Below are 25,579 nucleotides of genomic sequence, written 5' to 3' on the forward strand. Positions count from 1 at the left end.
TAAATAATAACTAGTTATGCATATTGCTCACGAACTTAGTATGCCGTAATAATAGAAACAAGCACGAATATATATCATTTTCTTATGACAAATTGAGAGAATCCGACTAAAAGTGTTTTAGATACTTGAGATTTTATTAAGTGATTTAAATTCATTTATATACATTTTATTTTTGAGCAGATTGGAACGTATGAAGATAAAGGAGATTGGAAGTCAAGTGAAAGCGATTGGAACTATAGTCAGCCTTGGAGGAGCACTATTAATGATACTCTACAAAGTTCCTATTCTTCAAGCTGCTAAGTCATCAGCACATACTATGCACCCTGAAAATGTGAATGACCCTAGTGGTTCACATTGGCTCGTTTTAGCATCCTTATTTATTAATTTTGTTAAGTCTGCAGCAACTTAATCTAATTTTTTTCCTCCAATTTGCTATATTAGGTTAGCAGTAATTTAACCTAACAAATTCCATCTAAAAAAATGCATCGCACCAATTTCATTCATATCCTTTTGCCTTTTTTTTTGTCAATATTTTGTACACTTATTTAATACTAAAAAAATGCATCGCACCAATTTTATTCCTATCCTGTTGCCTTTTTTTGACAATATTTTGTACACTTATTTAATACGTTTACAAACAGAATACCCTAAATTTTCATGCAAACTCGGCTACCCTGATCCTTATTTATTAATTTTATTAGGTATGCAGCAACTTAACCTAATAATTTCCCTCTAAAATGCTGCATTAGGTTAGCAGCAATTTAACCTAACAAATTCCATATAAAATGTAGCAATTCCTAATATTTCTCCTAACTTTTCATTCCTGTCATGTTGTGTCATCGTTTGTATATATCTATTGTTTTTGTAGACTTTTTTTTGACAAGTTGTTGTACACTTATTTAATACGTTTACAAACAGAATTGTATATATTTATTGTTTCTGTAGACTTTTTTTTTTTTTTGACAAGTTGTTGTACACTTATTTAGTATGTTTACAAACAGAATAGAAGCCATGCATCTTATATTCATCCATCTATCTATAACAACCCTTTTATCCATTCATCCAAATACCAATGGCTTTCAAAAATGTTCCAACGTTTATGAAGTTGTATGTTTCCTATCTTCTTTCAATCTTGTACTTTGTATCATTGTGTGTAGCAAATAATGTTCCACCCTGAAACCATTTGCAAGGGTACAATAAACCCTGCTTATTGTAAAACCGTTCTTGGTAATCAAAATGGAAACATATATGACTATGGTCGCATTTCTATTCGAAAGTCCTTATCCCAATCCCGTAAGTTTGTGAACTTATTGGACTCATATCTTCAAGGTAGTTTGTGGCTTAAATATGGTTTTGGTCCCTGCAAAATAGGTCAGTTTTGGTTTTAGTCCCTGCAAAAATTTTTTATAGCTTTTGGTCCCTGCAAAAATAAGCCAGTTTTGGTTTTAGTCCCTGCAAAATTTTTTTATAGCTTTTGGTCCCTGCAAAAATAGACCAGTTTTGGTTTTAGTCCCTGCAAATTTTTTTTTATAGTTTTTGGTCCCTGCAAAACTATGCCAGTTTTGCTTTTAGTCCCTGCAAATCTTTTATAATTTTTTTTATAGTATTAAAAAATTCTGGAAAATTGAAAAATTAATAAAAAAATTTAAAAAATTCTGGAAAAAGTAAAAATTATTAAAAAATTTTAGAAAATCGAAAAATTAATAAAAAAATTAAAAAAAATTTAAAAATTCTGGAAAAATTCGGTTTATAAATACACATAAATACACATATTTTTTCCCTTATTCTCGGTTTATAAATACACAAAAATTCCCGGAAAATTTTTGAGAAATACTAATGAAAATTTCAAAAACTTCGAAAAATTTTCATTAAAATTTCATTTTTCCAGAATTTCATTTTTATTTTCAAAAATTTCATTTTCCAGAATTTTAATTTTTTTAGAAAATTTTCGAAATTTTATTTTTTTCAGAATTTTTTAATCTTTTTTATTTTTTCCGTTTTTTTCAATTTTTTTCATTTTTCAATTTTCCAGAATTTTTTAATATTTTTTTCAATTTTTTATTGTTTTTTCAGATTTTTTTATTGATTTTTCATTTTTCCAGAATTTTTTAATATTTTTTTCAATTTTTTAATTAATTTTTACTTTTTCCAGAATTTTTTTGTTTTTTAAATTTTTTTTATTAATTTTTCGATTTTCCAGAATTTTTTAATATTTTTTCTAATTTTTTATTAATTTTAAATTTTTCCAGAAATTTTTTTATTTTTTTATTAATTTTTCAATTTTCCAGAATTTTTTCAATTTTTTATTAATTTTTAATTTTTCCAGAATTTTTTTAATTTTTTTATTAATTTTCCAGAATTTTTTCATTTTTTTTTAAAAAAAAACTATAAAAAAAATTATAAAAGATTTGCAGGGACTAAAACCAAAACTGGCCTATTTTTGCAGGGACCAAATGCTATAAAAAAAATTTGCAGGGACTAAAACCAAAACTGACCTATTTTTGCAGGGACCAAAAGCTATAAAAAAAATTTGCAGGGACTAAAACCAAAACGGGCCTCTTTTGCAGGGACCAAAACCATATTTAAGCCTTGTCTCAATCCACAATTCGCGCTCTTGAAGATTGTAAATACCTTGCTAATCTAAGTTTTGAATACTTATCAAACACTTATGGCACGACAAATCGATCTAGTAACGTTCTTCTAGCTTCTCAAGCCGAAGATTTTGAGACTTTCCTCAGCGCCGTTTTGACTAACCAACAAACATGTTTGGATGGTCTAAACACAACAGCTTCTGATCAAAGAGTGAAAAATGGCTTGTCATTATCTCGCTTCGATGACATAAAACAATTTCTTTAGCTTACTAGATAGATATATTTTCTAAAATGATACATAAGCATAAAAAGATATTGAAAACTGAAATTTATATTAAATATATTTGATTTTTTTTAATCCGTTTTACTTATATTTTATTCTCATAAGGAGTATTAGTATAATTCCTTAAAAAAATATCATTATGATAACATCTATTTAATTATACTTTTTAGTAAAAAAATTAACTTTTCAATAATCTCATGAATATGCCTAATTTGTCAAATATTAGATTTAAATTTGGCAAATTGGTCCCTATTTTGATAAATATAAGAAATATTTTTTATCATATTTGTGCAGATTGGAAGGCATGAAAATTAAGGAGATAGGATGACTGCTTTTGTCACTGACACTCTTCTAAATTTATTGCAAACTAAATAATCAATTTAGTCTCTAAAATCAAACACATTAAACTCTATGCTACATGACATTAACCGAACTTTCAACATAATATATAAAATTGAAAATCTTTGATCGCATCAACATAAGTCTTTTTGGATCGGTACATTTCTACATTAAATATTTTTTCCGGAAAAGATTAATGTGATCAATGCTTTTCAATTTCAAGAATTATTTTGAAGTTTCTTTAATTTAAGAGATAGCATTATACAAGGACTACAATTTTAAAGACTAAATTGATAATTATGCACACTTCTCATTGTCATAACTTGTAATTTCTTTTCTAAAGTTTCATTCATTAAAATCAAACATTTTTGTTTAAGAATGTCAAACTCATATTTTCCACTTTGATTTGTTTTATGTACATCAGCGTTGTTGGAGGAGTGGTGGAGGTCAATGCTTCTCTTTCTTGGGGATGAAGCTAACGTCAGCATCTTTTGGATCTGCTGTGATGAACTCCGTTCCTTCTATGACCTTTATACTTGCATTAATTTTTCGGTAAGGCAATTATTCTAATTCAAATGATCATATTATTTAATTAAATAATAACTAGTTAATAGTTATGCATATTGCTCACGAACTTTTTTTTTTTTTTTTTGAGAGAGCTCACGAACTTAGTATGCCGTAATAATAGAAACAAGCACGTATATATATATATATATATATATATATATATATAGAGGATGTTTATTATGAGAATGACTATCTTATATGAGAATGGTGAGAATAATTATCAACCATTTGATTAAAAGTTAATGGCTGAGATTTAAATGGTCAATTAATATACCATGTGCACTCTATTTTCTCTCACGCGGGCCTCTTATTGACTATTGTTATTGTTCTTCTTCTTCCGGATGGCAAACGAAACCCTTTTCACCCAAAGCAAACCCTTCTTCTTCCTTGACCAAATGTTGGGCAAAGTAAATTTAACGAAATCAAAATTCATTCAATCAAATAAACAATACACAAAAACCAACATTTGTTGGCAGTAGCTATTGGAAACAGAGGAACCATCATGCTCACCGTTAACTACAATTCTTTCAACCTCATACCCACTTCTGCAACCCATATTTTTAATGGGTATTATGTAATTGAATCATCAATTCTAGTTTAGAATGATCACTTTGTCATTAAAGAAATAAAATTTACAGGTCTCGTCTTTTAATTTACCCAGATGGAAAGATGGAAATAAATATAAAATCCAATCACAACTAGTATCAAGTCCACTAATTTGATATTGAAAGGTTAGGTTGGGTTAATTTTAAATTTCAAAGATTAGAATGGTTTGGTCTCCAGATCATAAAAAATGGCGTGATGTTGTTCTTTGGAAAGGAAGAGGAAACGAGTGAAGGTTGGGATAAGGGAAAACAACTACGCGTGAGCTCTTGTATTTAATTTTAAATCTCAGCCATTAACTTTTAATCAAATGGTTGATAATTGTTCTCACCATTCTCATATAAGATAGTCATTCTCATAATAAACATCCTCTATATATATATATATATATATATATATATATATATATATATATATATATATATATATATCATTTTCTTATGAGAAATTGAGAGAATCCGACTAAAAGTGTTTTGCATACTTGAGATTTTAATAAGTGATTTAAATTCATTTATATACATTTTATTTTTGAGCAGATTGGAACGTATGAAGATAAATTAGATTGGAAGTCAAGTGAAAGCGATTGGAACTATAGTCAGCCTTGGAGGAGCACTATTAATGATACTCTACAAAGGTCCTATTCTTCAAGCTGCCAAGTCATCAGCACATACTATGCACCCTGAAAATGTGAATGACCCTAGTGGTTCACATTGGTTCGTTGGAGCATTGTATCTTATTATCGGTTGTCTTGGTTTTTCGGCCTTCTACATTATACACAGTGGTGTTGCCAGGACCCTGAATCATGGGTTCAAACTTTTGAACTTTTATGTATATATGCATGCATGTGTGTATGTATGTATGTATGTGTGTGTATGTATGTGTGTGTGTATATATATATATATAGGGGGCTTCTAATATACACTTAAAATATAGTTGGTGTTTGTTAGCATCATGCACATTTTCACATGGATCAAAAAACCATTTCTTTTTCTTAAAAACAACTAAATTTGGTGTCTCTTAAAGTAATTTTATGCAGATTTTCTCTCTTCTTATCATAAGTAATGATTATTATGAAGAAAGAGAAAGATGTTCTCTCTTTTTTTTTGACAAAAAATGTTCTCTCTCATGATGTTTTAATTGTGTCTAGCAAGAATTAAAATATATTAAGCTACCATAAAAGAAAAAAATTGTCTCATTTCTAAAAAATAATAAAAATGCTACGTTTTTTTTGGTCAACATATTTTTATTTGTGAAATGGCTCAACTCAGCAATTTTCTTTTGCAATTTATTTTAATAAAAGTTTTCTTTGCTTTTTCAAAAAGAAAACCATGTTTTTGTTATTTTTTTAATTCGAAAACCATGCAATTGTTTCTATTTACTAATGGTGAGATGGAGAAACACATTGCAGAGGGCATGAGAAGGGAACCAACGAGAGAGAAGGAAGAATAAAAAAAAAACTAATTGAAAAAAGTTATTCAGCTTCCTCTTAATTCTTCCCTCAATTGGACCCCACTACTAAAATGCTAACCAATAGGAAAGGGAAGAGAAACTTTAAAATTTGATTATTTTTAAGTAAAACAATTAAAGTACAACTATACCCCTTTGTCTTGACTTTTTAAAGAAAGAGAATATTGGGTATGTTGTCCAACTAAAAATGTGTTGCTTGCTAACACACACCTTCTAATTTATGAGTGAGTGTGCATTAGCATAACCCTATATATATATATATATATGGAGTTTTCGGTGTGGTCTCTGTCCCTCTTTGTTAGAAGCAACTTCAGGATCAACAGCGTTGAACGGAACAACAAATATGTGGATCTTGCTCACTCGTCTACGCTCCGACCTAGCAAGTAAGAATTGAAAATCTTTCCTTCTCCCTTATGGTCGAGAACTACTAATGCGACGGTTGTCAAAGACCGGATCTTTGCACTTCACAACCCTATCCGAGTATGGACTTAGTGCAACGCCTTATAGAACAATGAAGTAATGTATCCATATGAGCTCCGGCGCACATGCGTGCGCGCGCGTGCGTGTCTAAAAATTATGTTATATTTTATTTATATTGTATTGAAAAAAAGTATACACATATTCTACAATTTTTCTCTACGCAGTGACAAGCCTATGCCCTGAGCAATGAGTGCAAACTTTTAACTTTAATTAATAATTACTACCTTTGATCCTTATTATAAGAAATTGTTTTGAGACTTTCTTATTACTTTTTTTTAAAACCCAATATTATAGCAAGCTCCTTAACCTCTCAAGAGAAAGCAGGTGCGAAGAAAAATACAAATCCCAAACGATGAGACAACAATTTTTCAGTACTATTTATAAAAAAAATATCAAAAAAATTTAATTTATAGTTATTAATTATAACACTTTTTCCAACTCTCATTTAATTTTTTTTAATATTAATGAGTGTATTTAATGCTTTACGAATTTTTTACGATATATTTATAAACATATTTAACAAGTTACAATTATTAATAATGGTATTGATTTTGATATTATTTTTTTACTTATAATAAAGACTACATGGTAATGAACAAAATAGACACCATAGAAAAAACTTAAAAACTTGTTAGGTTTACATCTATTGAATAAATATAATATAATATTATATCATTAGCAAAATATAATATAATACTATACTATTAGTAACTAACTAAATTAGACACGTAAGAAAAAAACTGATTTGAAAGCTATTGTTGTGTGTTGCAGAAGGTGCGACAATTATTTTTCAGGGTGTTTATAGTGCATGAAATATGAGAAATTAGTGTGGACTTTGAAATTTGAGGGGAAGCAGCTGCATCCCCCGTCTCCAAGGTGCCTCCGCCAATGATTATACAAGTAAGTCACATATATAAAGTTTCAAACAATGTAGATCTATTTAATTTTAACCCTTGTTTTTTTTTTCATATGGTGCTTTTAACCCTTGTTTTATTTTCTAGTTCTCTCTAAAGGTTTTTTGATTTTGTATCAATCGCAGGTCAAAACACTGAAAATGTATCCAGCAGAAATGTCCCTAGCGACATGGATTTGCTTTGCTGGTGCTATTCAAAATAGTGTCGTAACTATCCTCATGGAGCAAAAACACCCGGAAGCGTGGTGTTTGGGCCTAGACTTCAGGCTATTCGCTCCAATATACGCGGTATTGCTCAATTTTAATTTTATTTTTTATTTTTAAGAAGTTAGGACTAAGTTACAGCGTTAAGCATTTTAATTTGTTTATGACATTTTTTCTTTTAATGTGTTTTACACAGGGAATAGTTGCATCTGCAATTTCATACTTTGTGCAAGGCTATGTAACAAAGACTATGGGACATGTCTTTGTTTCTTCGTTTACTCCGTTGCGAATGATTATCGTCATTGCCTTGTCTTGCATTTTCCTCAAAGAGAAACTCCACATAGGAAGGTACCATTATATCAATCCATGGTGTAAAGGTTATTAATAATGATTAGCACCTAGTAGAAATTGTATATTATTGCATCAGTACAATGTGTAAAGGCTTTTATATTGATGACCATAGACAACAACAGATAGATGTTACTTTTGACTTTGTCCACCAAAAAATGATAGATGTTTGCTTTTGTATATTGCTACTTGCTCTTTTTATTAAAGTTACAAAAAGAGAGAACGAAGCTTGGATGTCTTGATGACTAAGGCATGAAAGAAGGAATTCCAAATTTCCAAAACTAACATGATGCACGCTTATTGTGATTTAAGGCAACATACGTAATATGTTGTGAATAATGTTTTTAAACAAGAATTTTATATATATATATATATATATATATATATATATATATATTGTGTGCGCGCGCGTGCGTGTCTAAAAATTATGTTATATTTTATTTATATTGTATTGAAAAGAGTATATACATATTCTACAATTTTTCTCTACACAGTGACAAGCCTATGCCCTGAGCAATGAGTGCAAACTTTTAACTTTCATTAATAATTACTACCTTTGATCCTTATTATAAGAAATTTTTTTGAGACTTACTTATTACTTTTTTTGAAAACCCAATATTATAGCAAGCTCCTTAACCTCTCAAGAGAAAGCAGGTGCGAATCAACAATTTTTCAGTACTATTTATAAAAAAAATATCAAAAAATTTTAATTTATAGTTATTAATTATAACACTTTTTCCAACTCTCATTTAATTTTTTTGATATTAATGAGTGTATTTAATGCTTTACGAATTTTTTAAGATATATTTATAAACATATTTAACAAGTTACAATTATTAATAATCGTATTGATTTTGATATTTTCTTTCTTATAATAAAGACTACATGGTAATGAACAAAATAGACACCATAGAAAAAACTTAAAAACTTGTTAGGTTTACATCTATTGAATAAATATAATATAATATTATATCATTAGCAAAATATAATATAATACTATGCTATTAGTAACTAACTAAATTTGGTGATTGAATAAATATAAATATAATATAATGCTTTACCATTTCTTTTTCTTAAAAACAACTAAATTTGGTGTCTCTTAAAGTAATTTTATGCAGATTTTCTCTCTCCTTATCATAAGTAATTATTATTATGAAGAAAGAGAAAGATGTTCTCTCTCTTTTTTTTTTGACAAAAAATGTTCTCTCTCATGATGTTTTAATTGTGTCTAGCAAGAATTAAAATATACTAAGCTACCATCAGAAGCTGACGTCAACAGAGAATCTGAAGAGCCTCAAAAGCTGGAGTTCATCAGAGTCTGAAGACTGGAAGCTGGAGTTAGTTAAAAGTTGTTATTCTGAATTCATATCATTGCAGAAGGAATGGAAGCCTGGAGCAACGACTATTTCAGAGGAATTATAAGGCATTGTATGCTTATCCACTGAAGAGCGCAGGAAAAGGACATAGTACAATTGTACAATTAACCACTAGTCTACTACTCCACTCCTCATGTCTGCAGTAGTACAAGATAACAGATGTGTCTACGCTGGTTATTCTCTATTCAAGGAATGAATATGAATTTGTTCCCTCCTAGGACAATAACCAAATCAAGCAACATATCAGTGGTGATTATCAAGCTTCAACAACGTCTCTTTTGATGTGCTGACAAACAACGTCTCTTTGACACCTCTATATAAAGGAGTGAAGGATTGAAGATTGTAAGAGACTCACAACAATTTTAAAACAATTTTAAAACCAATCTCTGACTGTGTAAGATTTTAAAACATTGATAATCATACATACTTTAGAGAGAAAAGAGATATGGACAAACATTAATTATTAATTAATTAGTTTAGAATAATCTTTACAATGAATTTTTATATCCCTTTGTGAAACTACACACAAATGTCTTTTTTTTTTTTTTTACAAGAAATGTTTATAAAAAGAAAACGTACCATTAGCAAAATAAAAATAAAAAGGCTTAATTACTCTTTTGGTCCCTTAAGTTATTTGTTGGTTACATTTTGGTCCCATAAGTTATTAACGTTACAATTTGGTCTCTTAAGTTACTTTTTGGTTTCGTTTTGGTCCCTTAACTATTAAAAGTTTCGTTTTGGTCCCTTAACTTATTTTTTGGTTTCGTTTTGGTCCCTTAACTTATTTTTTGGTTTCGTTTTGGTCCCTTAACTTATTTTTTGGAGGGACCAAAACGAAACCAAAAAATAAGTTAAGGGACCAAAACGAAACCAAAAAATAAGTTAAGGGACCAAAACGAAACTTTTAATAGTTAAGGGACCAAAACGAAACCAAAAAGTAACTTAAGGGACCAAATTGTAACGTTAATAACTTATGGGACCAAAATGTAACCAACAAATAACTTAAGGGACCAAATCATTAATTAAGCCAAATAAAAATTCAACAAATCGATATAGTAGGTGTTTGAATTTGACTATATCAATCCACTCAGGTAAGGGACACCAGTTTGAGGAATCCAATCATCACCACTCACAAAGTTAGACACTGTGAAATTTGCTGCATCAGTGGCACCAATAACATGATAACCAGGCCATGTTACTCTATTTGCAGTGCTTGAACCTGCTCCTCTATTATCATATTCTGCATAATATAAAGTGCTCAATGCAAAATCACCATTCCATTCACGCCAACCAGAAGGGTTTATGAAACTATCCATGAAGGATTGCATATAAACTGTTCTTGAATATTCTTTCCATGGTCTCCCTAGGTATGTTTGAACAGTTCCAACTTTAGGAGCCAAATCATCTGCTGGTTTAATAGTTGCATTTTGAATAGAAATTCCAGTGTTTTGATTCGGGTCGGTTCGACCTTGAGCTGTGATAGCATTGAATTGTCCACTTAGAGGAAGGCGAGGATAGATGTTACAATTTTGCAAAACAACTGCACCATTTCCAAATATGAAGTCAACTGTTCCATAGATATCACATTCTCTATAAAATTGCCTCAAAGAATGTGTATATAGTGTGTCTTGATACCCTTCAAAGCTGCAACTATAAAAGGTAGACATGTCTGCTCCACTTCTCAGTGCAACTGCTTGATATGTTTTGCTGCTCCAGCGGTATTGCGAAATGTTATGTTAACTGCCACGAACCCTTGAGCAACCACAGCTGCAAATCCAGATGAAGCATCAAGTTAGTGAAATTGTTTACATATAATGTATCTTTATGCATGCCATAAGTCATGACATAATATAGGTTAACAATGTTTGTTTGATTAATTGCGGACTACAGAAAATCCGTTGTTAGAAACCAACCAAAATTATCGATTGTTATTCAAAACAATTTTGCGAAATAGATTACTAATTTTTTTTGTGATATGATGTCATTACGCTCTTGATTCAGAAAGAAAAAAAAATAATGTTATGATTTTGGTCGCTAAATGAGTTGTGAATATGTAGCAATTTCTTGCAGTGGTCTATTTTAATATGTCTAAGTATTAATTTTTCTTACCGAAGGTGGCTGAATTGAATGTTGTGAAACCATCCGCGACATTGCGATTTCCTGTGATAATTGTTTGATTGATTCCTACTCCAATCATCATCAAGTATTTCTTCTTTTTGTCAATAGAAACATACTCTTCATACACACCTTCAGTGATAAAAATGAGGAAGTATCCATTACTTGCAACTATGTTATTTGGTGCAGCAGCTATTGCATCATTGATAGTGGTAAAGTTTCCACTTCCATCTTGACTAACAACAACAATATCACTTTTACCAAAATACTATCTTCATCGGTTTGAAGCAGTTTTCTCCCATGGCGTCTAGCTGAATCATAAACAGCGAGTGCTTTATTTGACATCGTCAATGGTAAATTACCATTTTTGAAATTTAAGTGTCTCCTTTTTTGTGGCCATGATGTTCTTATTTTATTCTCCGGCATCCAACCCTTCAAGCACAAGGCTAGGGTTACACTATGAAGCTTTATGTCATCGGAGAGAGATAATGACAAGTCATTTTTCACTCGTTGATCAGAAGCTGTGGTGTTTAGACCATCCAAACATGTTTGTCGGTTAGTCAAAACTGCGCTGAGGAAAGTTTCAAAATCTTCGGCTTGAGAAGTTGGAAGAACGTTACTAGAATGATTTGTTGTGCCATAAGAGTTTGATAAGTATTCAAAACTTAGGTTAGCAAGGTATTGACAATCTTCAAGAGCACGAATTGTGGATTGAGACAAAGACGAACTACCTTGAAGATATGAGTCCAATAAGTTCACAAACTTACGGGATTGGGACAAGGACTTTCGAATAGAAATGCGACCATAGTCATATATGTTTCCATTTTCACTACCAAGAACGGTTTTACAATAAGTAGGGTTTATGGTACCCTTGCAAATGGTTTCAGGTGGAACATTATTTGCTATACACAATGATACAAAGAACAAGATTGAAAGTAGATAGGATGAATGGATAAAAGGGTTGTTATCGATAGATGGATGAATATAAGATGCATGGCTTCTGGGGTTTATATAGTAGCTATAAATATTTTTTGCCACATTAATATAATATCGTTAGTGAGAATGAAGAAAAGTCAACTATATTCTTAGTAGCTAACTACAAGGAATTTGTATCTTTGATGTTGATATTTTGGCTACCGTGAATGCATTCACCAAAACCAACCTACTATTGTGAATATTTAATTTCATTAGAGATTTAGGATGAACTTAAACATTCATCAAGTTCAATGTAATGGTGTATGTATACAAACTTCCTACGAGGAAGTCTACCCTAAAAAAGGTTGCCAAAAAACCTCATAGCGAGGTCTTCCTTAAAAGGGGTCGCAAAAATCCCCATAGTGAGGTATTCCCAAAAAGGGATCTCAAGAAACCTCCCACAAGCAAATCCTTTCCAAAAGAAATAAAAAAAGAAAAAATATTTAATCAAACACTAAGTACGAAACATTAGAAAAACAAAGCAAGATGATGATAGGAAAGAAAAAAGCACATGTATTAATTACGGATAAGAGTACTAGGGTGCCTTGACAGGCTCGCCCATAAATATTACATTAAATAAAGTTACAGAGTACTGTAGCGCCGCAAAGAGCTCGCCCATGCCATACACCAATGAACTTGTCGAAGGTATTGTAAAATGCAGATATCGCCATGTTGTGAAAGTGACTCAAAATTGGAGTTTGGAGGCCAAAAATTGATGTTTGCTGAAAGTACAAATCGGGGCCCGAATGGCAAAAATCGGGGCCCGATTTTGGCTGTCTTTGGGAGCAGTTTGGTACTGGAAAAATCGGCGCCCGAATGGTTAAAATCGGGGCCCGATTTTGCGTGCTGTTATTTTTCAGAAACGTATTTTTGGGCCAGATTTGGTACAATTTTATGGGAGTTTCTTTTACTATAAATATAGGCATTGTATCAGTGTAAACCTTGAGATAGAGGGGGCTGAAACAAGGGTTTAGAAAGGCAACAACAAAACTAGGGTTTGTATAGAGTTTGTCTCTTTGGAACAAACACTAGGTTTTGAGGGTTGATTCACCTTGGGAAACACTATTAGGATTGAGTCTCTTGGTTACGGAAAGAGGCTGGGATTTGGGTAGAATTAGGCAGGAGACTTATTCTTGTAATCCATCTCTTTTGTAACGTTACTCATCATATAGTGGAACGGAGGGCTGCTCTCTCCCCCAGACTAGGTCAATTTGGACCGAACTGGGTAAACAGATTCTTTGTGTTCTCTCTTCTTCTTTTCTCTTGCTGTGTTGTTTTCTACTTTTGGTTTGTGATTATAACTGTTCTATTCACTTTGATTATTGGTTGCTTTATTATCCCTTGCTCCACACATCAAGTTGTTATTGGTGTGAGTTTTCTCATCGAATCCGCAACAATTGGCGCCCACCGTGGGGCAAAGGTCAAAGGATAATCTAGTACCATGGGTTCGAAGTGGGATATTGAGAAGTTTACCGGAGATAACGATTTTGGGTTATGGAAGGTAAAGATGGAAGCGGTGTTAATACAGCAAAAGTGTGAGAAAGCTTTGAAGGGTGAAGGTGCGTTACCGGTCACCATGTCACGAGCGGAGAAGACCGAGATGGTGGACAAGGCCAGGAGTGCCATTGTCTTGTGCCTCGGAGATAAAGTTTTGAGAGAAGTAGCAAAGGAACCAACCGCGGCATCAATGTGGGCAAAGTTGGAATCTTTGTATATGACAAAGTCTTTGGCTCGTCGGCAATTCCTAAAGCAACAACTTTACTTATTCAGGATGGTAAAGTTAAAGGCCGTCATGGAGCTACTTGTGGAGTTCAACAAAATCATTGGTGATTTGGAGAACATTAAGGTGCGTCTTGAGGATGCGGGTGCTCTGATGGTGTGGTGTTGTTTGGAGGATGAAGGTGATGTTGGTCACCTTGGGATTGATGCCTAGGGGAGCGGTGTTCGTCTGGAGAGACGTTAAACACTCAACATCAGCCTGGAGAGGCGGTGGTAAGAATACTCATGATCAGTCTGGAGAGGCGGAGGCAACAATACTCATGATCTACCTGTTGAGGTGGAGTTTCAAGGTTGAAGACATAATGGGATGTACGCATTTGCTAGTTGAGGTAAAGTACGCTCAGCTTGAGGTGAAGTTGAACACACCGGTAATGGTACGGCTATGGAGGACCTTGGGTGCTATGCTCTATGGTGAGCAAGAGATTTCTTCATAAGGTTGAAGAATGTACTGCACAGCTTGCGGGATTACCCTAAAAAAAGGCCAAGGGTGATTGGATGCAAGGAGACCTTCAAGGAAGCGGGAGATGTCCTGTGTTGAAGATGTCATGGTGAATGCTTGTGGGACTACCTAAAATACCTAGCGTAGTTAGACTGCAAGGACCTTCGAGAAGGCGGAAGACATTCCGAGGGCTGAAGGGATGGGAGGTGTATACTTGTGGATTACTCTAAAAGCCAAGGGTGATTGGGAACAAGTAGATCTTCAAGGAAGCGGGAGATGTCTCGTATTGAAGAGGTATGGTAAAGGCTTGTGGAACTACCTAAAATTCCTGGCGTAGTTGGACAGCAAGTACCTTCGAGAAGGCGGAAGACATTCCTATGGCTGAAGGGATTAGGGTGCAAACTTGTGGAGCTACTTGGTGTAGTGGGAAGCAAGGGAAAGAGCAGCAAGGTGTTGATGTTAAATGGGCATCATCACTAATTTGGAGTCAAGGTGGAGATTGTTGTGAAAGTGACTCAAAATTGGAGTTTGGAGGCCAAAAATTGATGTTTGCTGAAAGTACAAATCGGGGCCCGAATGGCAAAAATCGGGGCCCGATTTTGGCTGTCTTTGGGAGCAGTTTGGTACTGGAAAAATCGGCGCCCGAATGGTAAAAATCGGGGCCCGATTTTGCGTGCTGTTATTTTTCAGAAACGTATTTTTGGGCCAGATTTGGTACAATTTTATGGGAGTTTCTTTTACTATAAATATAGGCATTGTATCAGTGTAAACCTTGAGATAGAGGGGGCTGAAACAAGGGTTTAGAAAGGCAACAACAAAACTAGGGTTTGTATAGAGTTTGTCTCTTTGGAACAAACACTAGGTTTTGAGGGTTGATTCACCTTGGGAAACACTATTAGGATTGAGTCTCTTGGTTACGGGAAGAGGCTGGGATTTGGGTAGAATTAGGCGGGAGACTTATTCTTGTAATCCATCTCTTTTGTAACGTTACTCATCATATAGTGGAACGGAGGGCTGCTCTCTCCCCCAGACTAGGTCAATTTGGACCGAACTGGGTAAACAGATTCTTTGTGTTCTCTCTTCTTCTTTTCTCTTGCTGTGTTGTTTTCTACTTTTGGTTTGTGATTATAACTGTTCTATTCACTTTGATTATTGGTTGCTTTATTATCCCTTGCTCCACACATCAAGTTGTTATTGGTGTGAGTTTTCTCATCGAATCCGCAACAATTGGCGCCCACCGTGGGGCAAAGGTCAAAGGATAATCTAGTACCATGGGTTCGAAGTGGGATATTGAGAAGTTTACCGGAGATAACGATTTTGGGTTGTGGAAGGTAAAGATGGAAGCGGTGTTAATACAGCAAAAGTGTGAGAAAGCTTTGAAGGGTGAAGGTGCGTTACCGGTCACCATGTCACGAGCGGAGAAGACCGAGATGGTGGACAAGGCCAGGAGTGCCATTGTCTTGTGCCTCGGAGATAAAGTTTTGAGAGAAGTAGCAAAGGAACCAACCGCGGCATCAATGTGGGCAAAGTTGGAATCTTTGTATATGACAAAGTCTTTGGCTCGTCGGCAATTCCTAAAGCAACAACTTTACTTATTCAGGATGGTAAAGTTAAAGGCCGTCATGGAGCTACTTGTGGAGTTCAACAAAAACATTGGTGATTTGGAGAACATTAAGGTGCGTCTTGAGGATGCGGGTGCTCTGATGGTGTGGTGTTGTTTGGAGGATGAAGGTGATGTTGGTCACCTTGGGATTGATGCCTAGTGGAGCGGTGTTCGTCTGGAGAGACGTTAAACACTCAACATCAGCCTGGAGAGGCGGTGGTAAGAATACTCATGATCAGTCTGGAGAGGCGGAGGCAACAATACTCATGATCTACCTGTTGAGGTGGAGTTTCAAGGTTGAAGACATAATGGGATGTACGCATTTGCTAGTTGAGGTAAAGTACGCTCAGCTTGAGGTGAAGTTGAACACACCGGTAATGGTACGGCTATGGAGGACCTTGGGTGCTATGCTCTATGGTGAGCAAGAGATTTCTTCATAAGGTTGAAGAATGTACTGCACAGCTTACGGGATTACCCTAAAAAAAGGCCAAGGGTGATTGGATGCAAGGAGACCTTCAAGGAAGCGGGAGATGTCCTGTGTTGAAGATGTCATGGTGAATGCTTGTGGGACTACCTAAAATACCTAGCGTAGTTAGACTGCAAGGACCTTCGAGAAGGCGGAAGACATTCCGAGGGCTGAAGGGATGGGAGGTGTATACTTGTGGATTACTCTAAAAGCCAAGGGTGATTGGGAACAAGTAGATCTTCAAGGAAGCGGGAGATGTCTCGTATTGAAGAGGTATGGTAAAGGCTTGTGGAACTACCTAAAATTCCTAGCGTAGTTGGACAGCAAGTACCTTCGAGAAGGCGGAAGACATTCCTATGGCTGAAGGGATTAGGGTGCAAACTTGTGGAGCTACTTGGTGTAGTGGGAAGCAAGGGAAAGAGCAGCAAGGTGTTGATGTTAAATGGGCATCATCACTAATTTGGAGTCAAGGTGGAGATTGTTGTGAAAGTGACTCAAAATTGGAGTTTGGAGGCCAAAAATTGATGTTTGCTGAAAGTACAAATCGGGGCCCGAATGGCAAAAATCGGGGCCCGATTTTGGCTGTCTTTGGGAGCAGTTTGGTACTGGAAAAATCGGCGCCCGAATGGTAAAAATCGGGGCCCGATTTTGCGTGCTGTTATTTTTCAGAAACGTATTTTTGGGCCAGATTTGGTACAATTTTATGGGAGTTTCTTTTACTATAAATATAGGCATTGTATCAGTGTAAACCTTGAGATAGAGGGGGCTGAAACAAGGGTTTAGAAAGGCAACAACAAAACTAGGGTTTGTATAGAGTTTGTCTCTTTGGAACAAACACTAGGTTTTGAGGGTTGATTCACCTTGGGAAACACTATTAGGATTGAGTCTCTTGGTTACGGGAAGAGGCTGGGATTTGGGTAGAATTAGGCGGGAGACTTATTCTTGTAATCCATCTCTTTTGTAACGTTACTCATCATATAGTGGAACGGAGGGCTGCTCTCTCCCCCAGACTAGGTCAATTTGGACCGAACTGGGTAAACAGATTCTTTGTGTTCTCTCTTCTTCTTTTCTCTTGCTGTGTTGTTTTCTTCTTTTGGTTTGTGATTATAACTGTTCTATTCACTTTGATTATTGGTTGCTTTATTATCCCTTGCTCCACACATCAAGTTGTTATTGGTGTGAGTTTTCTCATCGAATCCGCAACAATTGGCGCCCACCGTGGGGCAAAGGTCAAAGGATAATCTAGTACCATGGGTTCGAAGTGGGATATTGAGAAGTTTACCGGAGATAACGATTTTGGGTTATGGAAGGTAAAGATGGAAGCGGTGTTAATACAGCAAAAGTGTGAGAAAGCTTTGAAGGGTGAAGGTGCGTTACCGGTCACCATGTCACGAGCGGAGAAGACCGAGATGGTGGACAAGGCCAGGAGTGCCATTGTCTTGTGCCTCGGAGATAAAGTTTTGAGAGAAGTAGCAAAGGAACCAACCGCGGCATCAATGTGGGCAACGTTGGAATCTTTGTATATGACAAAGTCTTTGGCTCGTCGGCAATTCCTAAAGCAACAACTTTACTTATTCAGGATGGTAAAGTTAAAGGCCGTCATGGAGCTACTTGTGGAGTTCAACAAAAACATTGGTGATTTGGAGAACATTAAGGTGCGTCTTGAGGATGCGGGTGCTCTGATGGTGTGGTGTTGTTTGGAGGATGAAGGTGATGTTGGTCACCTTGGGATTGATGCCTAGTGGAGCGGTGTTCGTCTGGAGAGACGTTAAACACTCAACATCAGCCTGGAGAGGCGGTGGTAAGAATACTCATGATCAGTCTGGAGAGGCGGAGGCAACAATACTCATGATCTACCTGTTGAGGTGGAGTTTCAAGGTTGAAGACATAATGGGATGTACGCATTTGCTAGTTGAGGTAAAGTACGCTCAGCTTGAGGTGAAGTTGAACACACCGGTAATGGTACGGCTATGGAGGACCTTGGGTGCTATGCTCTATGGTGAGCAAGAGATTTCTTCATAAGGTTGAAGAATGTACTGCACAGCTTACGGGATTACCCTAAAAAAAAGGCAAGGGTGATTGGATGCAAGGAGACCTTCAAGGAAGCGGGAGATGTCCTGTGTTGAAGATGTCATGGTGAATGCTTGTGGGACTACCTAAAATACCTAGCGTAATTAGACTGCAAGGACCTTCGAGAAGGCGGAAGACATTCCGAGGGCTGAAGGGATGGGAGGTGTATACTTGTGGATTACTCTAAAAGCCAAGAGTGATTGGGAACAAGTAGATCTTCAAGGAAGCGGGAGATGTCTCGTATTGAAGAGGTATGGTAAAGGCTTGTGGAACTACCTAAAATTCCTGGCGTAGTTGGACTGCAAGTACCTTCGAGAAGGCGGAAGACATTCCGATGGCTGAAGGGATTAGGGTGCAAACTTGTGGAGCTACTTGGTGTAGTGGGAAGCAAGGGAAAGAGCAGCAAGGTGTTGATGTTAAATGGGCATCATCACTAATTTGGAGTCAAGGTGGAGATTGTTGTGAAAGTGACTCAAAATTGGAGTTTGGAGGCCAAAAATTGATGTTTGCTGAAAGTACAAATCGGGGCCCGAATGGCAAAAATCGGGGCCCGATTTTGGCTGTCTTTGGGAGCAGTTTGGTACTGGAAAAATCGGCGCCCGAATGGTAAAAATCGGGGCCCGATTTTGCGTGCTGTTATTTTTCAGAAACGTATTTTTGGGCCAGATTTGGTACAATTTTATGGGAGTTTCTTTTACTATAAATATAGGCATTGTATCAGTGTAAACCTTGAGATAGAGGGGGCTGAAACAAGGGTTTAGAAAGGCAACAACAAAACTAGGGTTTGTATAGAGTTTGTCTCTTTGGAACAAACACTAGGTTTTGAGGGTTGATTCACCTTGGGAAACACTATTAGGATTGAGTCTCTTGGTTACGGGAAGAGGCTGGGATTTGGGTAGAATTAGGCGGGAGACTTATTCTTGTAATCCATCTCTTTTGTAACGTTACTCATCATATAGTGGAACGGAGGGCTGCTCTCTCCCCCAGACTAGGTCAATTTGGACCGAACTGGGTAAACAGATTCTTTGTGTTCTCTCTTCTTCTTTTCTCTTGCTGTGTTGTTTTCTACTTTTGGTTTGTGATTATAACTGTTCTATTCACTTTGATTATTGGTTGCTTTATTATCCCTTGCTCCACACATCAAGTTGTTATTGGTGTGAGTTTTCTCATCGAATCCGCAACAATTGGCGCCCACCGTGGGGCAAAGGTCAAAGGATAATCTAGTACCATGGGTTCGAAGTGGGATATTGAGAAGTTTACCGGAGATAACGATTTTGGGTTATGGAAGGTAAAGATGGAAGCGGTGTTAATACAGCAAAAGTGTGAGAAAGCTTTGAAGGGTGAAGGTGCGTTACCGGTCACCATGTCACGAGCGGAGAAGACCGAGATGGTGGACAAGGCCAGGAGTGCCATTGTCTTGTGCCTCGGAGATAAAGTTTTGAGAGAAGTAGCAAAGGAACCAACCGCGGCATCAATGTGGGCAAAGTTGGAATCTTTGTATATGACAAAGTCTTTGGCTCGTCGGCAATTCCTAAAGCAACAACTTTACTTATTCAGGATGGTAAAGTTAAAGGCCGTCATGGAGCTACTTGTGGAGTTCAACAAAAACATTGGTGATTTGGAGAACATTAAGGTGCGTCTTGAGGATGCGGGTGCTCTGATGGTGTGGTGTTGTTTGGAGGATGAAGGTGATGTTGGTCACCTTGGGATTGATGCCTAGTGGAGCGGTGTTCGTCTGGAGAGACGTTAAACACTCAACATCAGCCTGGAGAGGCGGTGGTAAGAATACTCATGATCAGTCTGGAGAGGCGGAGGCAACAATACTCATGATCTACCTGTTGAGGTGGAGTTTCAAGGTTGAAGACATAATGGGATGTACGCATTTGCTAGTTGAGGTAAAGTACGCTCAGCTTGAGGTGGAGTTGAACACACCGGTAATGGTACGGCTATGGAGGACCTTGGGTGCTATGCTCTATGGTGAGCAAGAGATTTCTTCATAAGGTTGAAGAATGTACTGCACAGCTTGCGGGATTACCCTAAAAAAAGGCCAAGGGTGATTGGATGCAAGGAGACCTTCAAGGAAGCGGGAGATGTCCTGTGTTGAAGATGTCATGGTGAATGCTTGTGGGACTACCTAAAATACCTAGCGTAGTTAGACTGCAAGGACCTTCGAGAAGGCGGAAGACATTCCGAGGGCTGAAGGGATGGGAGGTGTATACTTGTGGATTACTCTAAAAGCCAAGAGTGATTGGGAACAAGTAGATCTTCAAGGAAGCGGGAGATGTCTCGTATTGAAGAGGTATGGTAAAGGCTTGTGGAACTACCTAAAATTCCTGGCGTAGTTGGACTGCAAGTACCTTCGAGAAGGCGGAAGACATTCCGATGGCTGAAGGGATTAGGGTGCAAACTTGTGGAGCTACTTGGTGTAGTGGGAAGCAAGGGAAAGAGCAGCAAGGTGTTGATGTTAAATGGGCATCATCACTAATTTGGAGTCAAGGTGGAGATTGTTGTGAAAGTGACTCAAAATTGGAGTTTGGAGGCCAAAAATTGATGTTTGCTGAAAGTACAAATCGGGGCCCGAATGGCAAAAATCGGGGCCCGATTTTGGCTGTCTTTGGGAGCAGTTTGGTACTGGAAAAATCGGCGCCCGAATGGTAAAAATCGGGGCCCGATTTTGCGTGCTGTTATTTTTCAGAAACGTATTTTTGGGCCAGATTTGGTACAATTTTATGGGAGTTTCTTTTACTATAAATATAGGCATTGTATCAGTGTAAACCTTGAGATAGAGGGGGCTGAAACAAGGGTTTAGAAAGGCAACAACAAAACTAGGGTTTGTATAGAGTTTGTCTCTTTGGAACAAACACTAGGTTTTGAGGGTTGATTCACCTTGGGAAACACTATTAGGATTGAGTCTCTTGGTTACGGGAAGAGGCTGGGATTTGGGTAGAATTAGGCGGGAGACTTATTCTTGTAATCCATCTCTTTTGTAACGTTACTCATCATATAGTGGAACGGAGGGCTGCTCTCTCCCCCAGACTAGGTCAATTTGGACCGAACTGGGTAAACAGATTCTTTGTGTTCTCTCTTCTTCTTTTCTCTTGCTGTGTTGTTTTCTACTTTTGGTTTGTGATTATAACTGTTCTATTCACTTTGATTATTGGTTGCTTTATTATCCCTTGCTCCACACATCAAGTTGTTATTGGTGTGAGTTTTCTCATCGAATCCGCAACACGCCCATACTCCAATATCGAATAGCAACATTATGAAGGTGAGAAAAACACAAGAAGAGGGGATTGAATTGTGTTAGCTTTTTCTTCGTTTTCTCCTACTGAAGTCACTGTTCAGAAGCAGATAGAATCCAGCTTCTGAAGTGATGATCATAATCTAAATGCAACGGATAAAAACAGAGAGAGAGAGAGAGAGAGAGAGAGAGAGAGAGAGAAGAAAGACACAAAACAATTATACAGGACTTTTGATGATCTTCAAAACTTCTGATGAAGTCAGCTTCTGGTGATCTTACTTCTGATGACGTCAACTTCTGACGTACTCCAGAACCACTTGTCTTCAGAACCTCTTTTCTTCAGATGCTTCAAGCTTCCTTCTTGTTAATTCCATGGCTCTCATTTGTTCTTCCAGAACCTATACTTTAAACGAGACACTAAATTTTTGTCTATGGTCCTGCACACTTGAACAAATATTAGCATATCCAATTGATAATTTTTAATACCTTGTTATCATCAAAACTCAAAGGGAAACGTTAAACACATTTTGTTACAACACATTATAACTAACCGCTTCGGCTTGTCCCAAGACTTGTGCTTGGGGGGGATATGGACTATCGAATTCATAATTAATCACTTTGCCTTGTCCCAAGACTCGTGCTTGGTAGGCTGTGGACCGTCAATATATAATCAAGGGCACAACACCCTCCAAAAGGTCCCAAACGACCCTAGGTGTGTCCCTCTAAGAGCGCTGCCTCAGAAGGCTTCTAGAAACATCTAAAAGACTCTAAACCTGACTTAGGGCCCAAGTTTTTTGGGGCCTAAGTCACGGAATTACAAGCCCACGAAAGACTATAAATACTCCCTCTTGAGATCATTCTCAGGGCATGACAAAAACAAACTAAACCTTAGTTTCAGATATTGTACTCACTGCAAGTACATATCCATTTGTTGAAAATGAGCTAAAATAACATCATTGCTAAATATTAAAAGAACATCTTTTTCTATATAAGTTACAAGATACTTATATAGTCACCCATCACTCATTTTGTTACATAGTTGACTCTTCACAACTTTCATAGCTGAAAAAACACCTTCAACAATTGCAATCGCTATCGGCAACAACAAAACCAACTTCAAAAACTTATAAATTATGGTAAATGTGTTGTACTTATTTGTTTTGCGAGAGAGAGAAGTGTTCTAGTATAGTTGTGTGTTTTATTTATTTTTTTAAAAAAATGGAAAATTGTTGTGTGGCTTTAGCCACACATGATTCAATGTTGGGTTCGTCCATGAGCAAAATATTGTTGTCGCTCTTTCGCTCTATTTAAAAATTAATTTCTGAATTTTTTAGAGTCCAATATCGTTGCTGCTCTTTCGACGCGTAAACAGTACCACTGTGTTCCTACTTTCGTAGCGAAGCTTTTAATTTGAAAAAAAAACAGAATTTTCGGACTAAAAATACACTTCTCGTTTCAATCATATAACATACAATTTATCAGAGTATCATTGGTGTGACGATCCACACATTCCGGACTCAAAGTAAAATACATAATAAAATAATAATCTAAACCTATTTTTGATGAATTCATATTAAGAAATAGCAAATGAATAATACTCTAATCAACCAAACAGCCACGGCGGTAGAAAATTGAATGATTGGAATTGGGTTAGAAAACTCTCGTTACTCGCACCAACCAGGAATGAAAATATATACAACACGGCAGGCAACATCAATTGAATTGGAACAACAATTTGAACACGGCAGCAGCACTATGAAATTGAATGAACTGGAAATCCAATAATCATGCAAAACAAATGACCCTAAAACAAATGAAAATTAAGTTACTTAAACAATGTAATTCGTGTGTTATCACACGCGGAGGGTAGCTAATTGACACACAAAAAACTTGCAAGTGGGGTTAAAGTAGTTTATATATGGGTGAAACTTGCAAATTGAATAATATGGCTTATTTTTATTATGGGTGCGTTTGTTTCAAGTTATATTTGTAGATTCCTGGGAATAAAACGATGGGAATACATATGCCTATGTTTGTTACAAGTTTATTAAATTTTATTCCCGGGTATAAAACGTTCCTGGGAATAGAAAAAATTTCCCAAAGAAAAGGGTGGGAATAAAGTTCCCATGGAGATGGGAATAAATTCATGAGTAATTTTCTATTATAATTCCTCTTTTTATGGTTCCCATGAATATTATAGTGTTAAACAAACATCTTTTTCCTAAATACCTTGGAATAAAATTCTCATTTTTATGTTCCAAGGAATATTATTCCTAGGAATGAATTTGGTAAACTTGAAACAAACACACCCTATGTGTTTGATAAATTATCCACAATTTTTCAAAGAGAACCTTATTATAATAAGAATAAGTTATGATAATATATGAATTAAAGGCCTACCACTGAAAGTGAAAATTGATAAAAAATTTCATGTAAATCCCACTATATGTATTTTTTTTTTTTAAGTACTTCATGTGTTGTTAAAATGGTAGAATCCCACAAATATTTCATTTGAATCTGATACTTCACATAGGTCCCATCTCTCACGTGATTAGGCATTACTTCACTATCATCTCAATTGCATGAATAGAAAATAGGTTAAAGAGATTAGGTATGGAAGAAATTACACCTCTAATAGAAATATTTAGACTTTAGGGATTTATGGTTTTTGTGTGTTTCTCATATAATCACATGGCTTCTTTCGATACTCCTCATTACATTACATATTACACAAATCTAGGCAGCCTAAAAGATTATTTCAAATAAAATCAATAGGAGTCCATATTATACATAGCTAAACTCTAGTTTTTTTTTTTTGAATGACAAATATTATTAAAATAACACCAACACAATCATTGTTATCAAAAACGCGACTTAAGTCCCAAAATCCTGGTTTTTGCGACTTTGCGTAGCTTCAACGACTCAAATCCATAGCAAAGTCCCAAAAACAGGCAAAATCCTATCAAAATCGCACAAAATCGCACAAAATCGTGAAATCCATTCAAAATCGCAGGATTTTGATGGATTTTAAAGGATTTTGTTCATTTTTTGATAAGGGTCAATTTTTTACCCGGTTCGTAAATTGACCCGATTTGAATCCATGACCCGTTCTATAAATACCCAAAAGGCCAAAAATTTTCATTCTTTCACTTCCCCCACATTTATGTATATGTATTTTGTGGACTTTGAACTTTAGTCATTTATGACTATATGCAATTTATAACATATATTTAAAATTATTTTTGTTTTAGTAGAATCCTCGATTTTGATTGCGATTTTACGAGTCCCGACTTTGCTATCCTACATCGATTCTACAAAAGTCCTTGAGTAAAATCCTACGATTTTGATTGTGATTTTACGAGTCCCGATTTTGCTACTCCCTTTCGACTTGGAGTAAAGTCCCGATTTTGATAACCTTGAACACAATACAAAGCTGAGCAAAGGAACATGCATGCAACCGAAGAGAACACAGCAAAAAAACCTAACTTGTAGGAAACAATAGTTCACAACAAAAGCATGCACCCTCCCACCTAAACAGCCTTAGCAACAATTTGTGGCAACACCAACACAAGACGTGCACGGTTTGTATGAGGCAACAATACAAAGAAACCTGTCATTAATAATGCATTATCATGGATCATTATGTACATTTTTGAGTCTCCGTTGCATTACTGCATTATTAACAAGTCTTCCTCCTCTTTGTTAACTCTCCCCATTTGT

At 35.9% G+C, this 25,579-nt stretch overlaps 2 pseudogenes across 2 annotated transcripts in view; one reads left to right on the top strand and one right to left on the bottom strand.

Annotated features, from left to right (window-relative positions):
• The window catches only part of LOC146955280 (WAT1-related protein At4g08290-like), a 33,199-nt pseudogene that overhangs the window by 1,445 nt on the left and 6,175 nt on the right, over positions 1-25,579 (top strand). Inside the window, exons 5-7 of the transcript XR_015016562.1 lie at positions 4,920-5,166; positions 7,370-7,531; positions 7,644-7,795. The product of XR_015016562.1 is annotated as a WAT1-related protein At4g08290-like (transcript). The remainder of the gene's footprint in view (positions 1-4,919; positions 5,167-7,369; positions 7,532-7,643; positions 7,796-25,579) is intronic.
• LOC146955281 (putative pectinesterase/pectinesterase inhibitor 7) lies at positions 10,207-12,281 on the bottom strand (annotated as a pseudogene). Its single transcript, XR_015016561.1, has 2 exons — positions 11,281-12,281; positions 10,207-10,938 (listed from the first exon to the last, which is right to left on the bottom strand). The product of XR_015016561.1 is annotated as a putative pectinesterase/pectinesterase inhibitor 7 (transcript).

Source organism: Medicago sativa, chromosome 1 (genome assembly GCF_051527215.1).
Source record: "Medicago sativa cultivar Bolivia chromosome 1, Bolivia_mono, whole genome shotgun sequence".
Taxonomy (NCBI): Eukaryota; Viridiplantae; Streptophyta; class Magnoliopsida; order Fabales; family Fabaceae; genus Medicago; species Medicago sativa.